Source organism: Opisthocomus hoazin, chromosome 30 (assembly GCF_030867145.1).
Source record: "Opisthocomus hoazin isolate bOpiHoa1 chromosome 30, bOpiHoa1.hap1, whole genome shotgun sequence".
NCBI lineage: Eukaryota > Metazoa > Chordata > Aves > Opisthocomiformes > Opisthocomidae > Opisthocomus > Opisthocomus hoazin.
Window position 1 is genome coordinate 4162107 of NC_134443.1, and position 6311 is coordinate 4168417.

The 6311-nt window shown below is 56.6% G+C and overlaps 1 protein-coding gene across 3 annotated transcripts in view; it reads right to left on the reverse strand.

Annotated features, from left to right (window-relative positions):
- The window catches only part of POGZ (pogo transposable element derived with ZNF domain), a 45097-nt gene extending 40443 nt beyond the window's left edge, over positions 1–4654 (reverse strand). Inside the window, exon 1 of one of the 3 annotated variants that reach the window (XM_075445377.1) lies at positions 4307–4654. The gene's annotated coding sequence lies outside the window, so the exon portion shown is untranslated. The remainder of the gene's footprint in view (positions 1–4306) is intronic. The other 2 variants (XM_075445376.1, XM_075445379.1) reach the window with 2 other exon arrangements.
- Between the last annotated feature and the right edge of the window lie 1657 nt (positions 4655–6311).

Here is a 6311-nt window from a genome sequence, read left to right on the forward strand (position 1 = left end):
CACAGCTGCAGAACAAGGCAGCTGTGGCTCGCTGAAGTGATCTCTAAAAGATGTGTGGTTATATATTTACAGTTTCATTCACAGCTTGATATTATTTGACACAAAGCAAACAAGTTATGACATACATATGCTGTACATACACACACACTCTTCTTTTTATAAAGGACTTCAAATTAATGACTTGTTCACAGTGTTCTTCAAAATTCAGATGATGGGATGCGCTACTCTTGCTATATAAGCTCCACTTTCGAAGGCTTTTAATTAAAAAAAAAGTATAAATAAATCAGTACTTGTCAGGGCACCGCTGGTGGCCCAATTTCTGCCTACTGGGTGAAATCATCTGCAACACAATCAGTCTCAAGGGCACACTAGCAGGTCAGAAATAAATACATACTCCATGACACAGGTGACTTGGTAAAAGCAAAAAGCTGAATGTTCCTGGAAGACTGAACAAAGAGGAGGGCCAACGGCTAGTAGCCAGAACTGCATCCGTCCTCCCTCCAACGTGCTACCTACACACGTGTGACTACAGCCACGTACTTCACCGACGGAAAACCACGGAAGAACTCCTCAGCCTCCCGCGGATCAAATGCGGGAAGCTCTGACCGAGCAGTGAAGGGCCCGGGAACCTCTGCTCCCACCTCTCACTCCCCTTGACCTGCTTGTATTGCCTTTCTCCGGCCAGGAACGAACGCCAGATGCAAATGCGTTTACACTCTGGCCATCACAAAATGGGGAGCAAGTTAAGTTATTTTAATAACAGATATCCTAACCGTAAAAGATATCACCAAGCCTTCAAGAAACCTAATCTAAAGCTTTATTCACATTTTGAAAAGAGAACCCGCATCTTCAATCCAAGTATTAGCACACAGCGTTACCATGCTAGTATTTTTTTTTTCTTTTTTAAAGAAAAAAGTCCCAACTGACTCCCATGGGAAACCCACGCTCACAGTTGACTATTAGTGATGAAGGACTGAATGGAAGTGGAGGAAATGACCAGGAAATCGTTTCTGAACTCTAAAGATGGGCCTTGCATCTTCCTCAAGTCTGCAGCTAACACATTTTAGTTCTCAAGTTCTCGCACAGAGCTTCCACCTTGTTGACCGATGCTACTCCCGGCTGCACAACAGTTTGGGACAGAGCCAGCACCAAGAAGCCCCAGGACAAAGAGTAAGTCCCTGCAATGTATCTGCACGGGGCACCTCTGCTGCAGCTCCCAGGGAGGAGGCACTGCGGGCCGGCTGTCAGGCTGATGGCGAAGGAAGAAATCCACCCAGGGCAAAGCACGTCCTACCAACACCACCGCAACGAGGGAACGCGGCCGTCCTGCCCCGCAGCGAAAGGCAGAGGTAGGCTCTGCACAAACTACATCCCCGAAGATTACGCTGCTAGCACCAGGTGTATACAAACTTTCTTCATCCTTCTTGCCAAAGGCTTCTCACTTTTTATGCCTGTCTAGATTTGCTATCAAGGATTTAATTGCAGCATGGTTATAATGCTATCTATCGCCCAATCCTCTCCCCCACCTGTAAAACAACCTCCTCCCCTCCTGACAGTCCAGAAAAGAAAATCTAAGATTGAGGGTCTTCTTTAAGGGACCTAAAAACAAGCTTGGGGAGATGATTCAACGCACACTTTAGGACAGAAATGAACGCACACATCAACTTTTCTTGCCCAAGTTCTCCTTCTGAATGGACACTTCTTCTCGCCATTACGTCTTCCCCAAGCGAACATGCAGCCTCAACAAAATTGCTGTCTTGCTACTTATTTTGTCACTTACTTTCGATAATGTGTACTTAACGGCAAGGAACGCATCTTCACTTTGTAAGAACCTAGAAGCCCAGCGAGGTTACATTAAATGCAAATGAATCCTGCGATAAAGGTTTCTGCTGTCAAGACATGCTGCAATCCCTGCCCTGAAAAGAAGATAATGCTCTTCAGTGGCTTTTAATGACTAACTGGCACAGCCTACAACTGATATAATCTAAGTGATGAAAATACATATCGGATGATGTTTTCATTACTGTTTATATGGCTATTCATCATGAGCAACACCTCCGAAAAGAGGGGAGGTGAAAGGCACTGCACACGTTGAATGCCAGAGTTCAACAGTTACATCCTTCAGGCCAAGGCAAATTTACTTTTTGTTGACTGATGTGGTCGACTTGACTTTGCCGGGTACTGAAATAAATTCAAAAGGCACATTACATTTCCTATGAATGCTATCATTTACAGTCCTATATGTTTTATTAAAGGCTTTGAAGTGTGTGATGCCTACTAATTAAAATGTATTATTACACACTCAACTATAATGATCTTTATCTACCTTAAAGTTTGAACTGCAGAGGGATGAAAACAAACTGCTTTCTGATTCTTTGTCTCTACAGACTGGCGTAACGCTTTTGGCACGTTCTCTGAGCACGGGACTACCTTGAAGCTTCTAGAGGCCAAGAGTGTGTCTGTAGCTATGTTTCTGCAACGGGCTCTCTTGTGGGGAGACAGCACGGAGCACTCACGTCAACGTGGATGCAGGTCTACTCGTGCAAAGACAGTTGGAGGTTCTCTGACAGTATCTAAGCAGCTGGGGATGGTGCACACAAACAACGTAACCGTATGCATTCACAAACACAAGACCAACCGTAAGTAACATCTGCAGAGCCCTGCACCCAGACAGAGCTTATGGTGGCAAAGGAAGGCAAGCTCTCTGGGCGGGCAGCCCCACAGGACAGCCCTGTGGACGCCAATAATTATATGACTGAAATAAAGATGCGCACACAGCAAGCTTGGCTTCATGTTCAAGGATAAAAATTAACAAGTGCAGCAAGCTGAAGCTATGAGACAGTGTACACAGAGAACCAGCGTAGGGAAGATGCATAATTCGTGTATCCTTGCAAAGTGTTTCCTAAAACAAGCAACAGATCCCCCCTATCCTCTGCCCCCACTTCCGATCCCTCACTCCTGCCCCATTTGGTATGTCTTGCTGACAGCTGCAACTGCTGCCAAGCTCATAAAAATAAAGCTGTGTGTGTTGTCATGTGTTGCGTGCTTTCTGCAAGGGTGTTGGGCAGCAGACTTCATGCCTCTCCTCCATCTCCACACACGCTTCATGCCGCATCCCAGCCGAGGGGAAGCAGTAGGGCCCAAGGATGCCTCAATGCAGCAGCCTGGGCTCCCCAGGTACTCAGAAGAGCAGGCCCACAGCGAGGGCTGTGCAAACGTCTTGGTGACGCCAAGCATCTAGTTTTTAATACCTGCAGCCAGAAGCACCAGCCATGGGGTATCCTGCGGAAGCCTTTCGGTGAGCCCAGTCCTTCTCCAGAGCCCACTGCACTGAACTCCTGACCCAGCGATGGAGGGGGTACATCGGGGCACGCCGCGTAGTGCGGAGAAGGCGCTGGCCAAGGGCAGCGAGCGACCCAGGCGATGTGGTCAGCGTCAGGGGCCGGGGCAGGCAGGGAAGCACCGGGAGCGGGCCTGCGGGCTCGGGGGAAGCAACGAAAGGAGCAGCTCCCCCCCTCCACCTGCTGAGCTGCGCTCGGAGCCCGGCGCTGCGTGCGAGAGCCCGCTGCCCACCCCAGCGGGACCCCAGGCCAGGGCCGTGGGGGGGGGCCGAGACACCCTCGCTCCCCGGGGAACCCCTCGGGGAAGCAGACGCAGGCCACGGGGCCCTGGCCCTGCGGAGGGGCGGGCGGGCTCCCCCCAGGCAGGGGCGACAGGGCCGGTTCTGCGGAGAGGCAAAGCAGAACCCACACTCGGCGCATTGTGGCGGATAAGAAAGAGAGAGAAAAATAATCCCCGTGCCCAACATGGCCGCCCACCCAGCAGCAGCCCCAGGAACAGGCGCGGGGGGGGAGGCAGGGCGGCGAGGACGCGGCCGCCCCCTCCCCGGGGACAGCGGCCCCGCCAGCGCCGGGGGAGGCCGCGCTCGGCGCCGGCTGCTCTGCGGGGGGGCCCGGCGCGGGGGGGGGGGGGGGGGGGGGGGGCGGCGGAGGCAGCTGCCGGTGTCTCCTCACCCCCCCCGCGGCGGGGGCGTGCGCGGATCCCTCCGCCTCCCGCGGCGCCCGGCCGGGCAGCGAGCAGCATTCCGCCGCGGCCGCGGCTCCTCCCCGTCCCCCGCCGCGGCCGCCCCGAGCCCTCCCTCCTCCTCCTCCCGCCGCCGCTTTGTGTACGGCGCGCTCCGGCCCGGTCGCCCCCCCGCCTCCCTTCCAGGCCCGGGCGGCTCGAATCGGTTCCAACGGCCGCCAACCCCCCCCCCCCCCCCGTACCCCCCCGCCGCTCCCCGCATAACGGGCTCGCGCCACCTCACCTTCCTCGCCGCCGCCGCGCGCTCCCGCCTCACAGGGCCTGGCCGGCTCTCACAGGGCTCCGCCGCTCCCCGGGCGAGGCGGGCGGCAGCGGAGGGCAGGTGGCATGGGCCCCCGGGCGCCCGAGGAGGAGGAGGAGGAGGAGGAGGAGGAGGAGGAGGAGGAGGAGGAGGGACGGTCTCTGTTTCTGCGCGCCCGCTGTCCGCCCTCGCGGGGGGCGGCTCCGTGCTTGGCGTGTGGCTGCGCCCCCCTCCCCCCCCCAGTCACAGGAGAGGGGGAAAAAAAAAAGCGCGCCCGGCGGGCTGATACACGCGCGCGGCGCCGCAGCCACACACGCGCGCGCGCGCGCGCGCACACACACACACACACACACACACACACACACACACACACACACATACATACACACAGATACAAAACGGGGACCTGGCCGGCGGAGGGATACGGTGACGTCATTTCCTTCTGGGCCGAGGGGCGCTGAGGGGATTGGCGCGCGGCGCGGTGACGTCACCGGGAGGCGGGCGCAGCCGCTGCCCCGGCTCTGGCGGAGATCGCGTGAAGCGCAAATGGCGCGGGGCGGGCCGGTGCCTCCCGCCCCCCTCCTCTCAGCGCTGGCCGCCCGGGGGGCCGCGGGCAGGGCCCGGCCTCGGGGGGGGGGCTGCGGGCCGGGGGGGGGGCAGCGGCCGGGCCTGCCCGAGGCCTGGCGTCGCCTCAGGAAGCCGCGGCGCCTCGCCGCCATCTCGGCGGGGGGGCTCTAAGGGGCGCCCGCCTCGCCGCCCCGGGGCTGCCCGCTGCCGGCTGCTGTCGGGGCTGTCCCGCCGCCTGACGGGCCCCGCCGCGCTGGCGGCTGTCGGAGGGGGCCCAGCCCCGCTGCGCTCGCCATTGCTCGGCCAGGAGGTGGCCGGCCTTGGCGTGGGCCCTTGGCCTTGGCGGAGGTGGTCTCCAGCCGAACTCACCCGCCCATGGCAGCCATTGTCTTTGGCTTTACCTGAGTCTCTGGAATTTGCCACCTTTGGTAGCGCTCGTTGCGTCTTAGGCCCCCCCGGCGCCATGGACGGGCGGCACGGCGAGTGTTGGGCGCTGCTGTCTGCGGGTGTAGGGGTGTTCAGGTTACTGGTGGTGGAATTAGGTCTCGGTGTCGTGACCACAAGATTATTTTGGTGGTTAGCGGTGTTGTCAAGAGCCAAGCCCGCCACCTTTGCCTCGTAGCCGTTGGTTTTCTTGGGGAAGGTGGGAAGAACTGGTGCGGTGATGGGACTGAAACCCGTCAGCCCTAAGAAGTGACGCGTTCGATAGACAGTGACGTTCAGACGTGGTGCTGGCGGCTGCATCTCCAAACAACCAGAAGTTAGATTCAGTGATGAAAGACTTCCAAGGTCCAGAAATGGTCAGAGGCCTGTTTGAGGAAACTATTCCTTGTCTCTACCTTTTATGTCCCTTCTGTGAGCCCCCTCTCAAAAGCTGGCACCAGTTTCACCCCTCGGGGCTGGCTCTGGGGGGAGGCTGAGGGTGAAGTCGCCGTAGAGCTCTCGGCAGCTGCAGTGGAGGCTCCCAGGCAGTCGGGAGGGACGCGGGTGGGCACGGCAGGAGCTGTCCGTCCCGGTGAGGGGCTTTGCTTGCGTGAATGCCTCAGCCTGTGTCTGACTGCGTGTGTGTAAGGGATCCAAACGCCATCAAAGCAACCACAGAAGTGCTTAGAACTGGGCGTTTGCTGAAGTGCATTGCTGGATGGGCGCTATCTGAGTTTCCTGCGCTGTCAAACCAGCGTATCATCAGTGGCGACGTTTCTCCCTAGCAGAAATTCAACTGGTTTATATCTTTAATAATGAACTTCTTATTGTGAATAATTTAGCAATAACGCTTTTAACTGTGTACAGTACAGACAATACTGAAGATAGGATGGGTAAAACAGATAATGCCTGTTTTTTATTAATAGTTAACACACTTAACAAGAATGAAAGTACACATTTTATAACTCTGTTAACATTTAGATCTTCGGCGTACTTT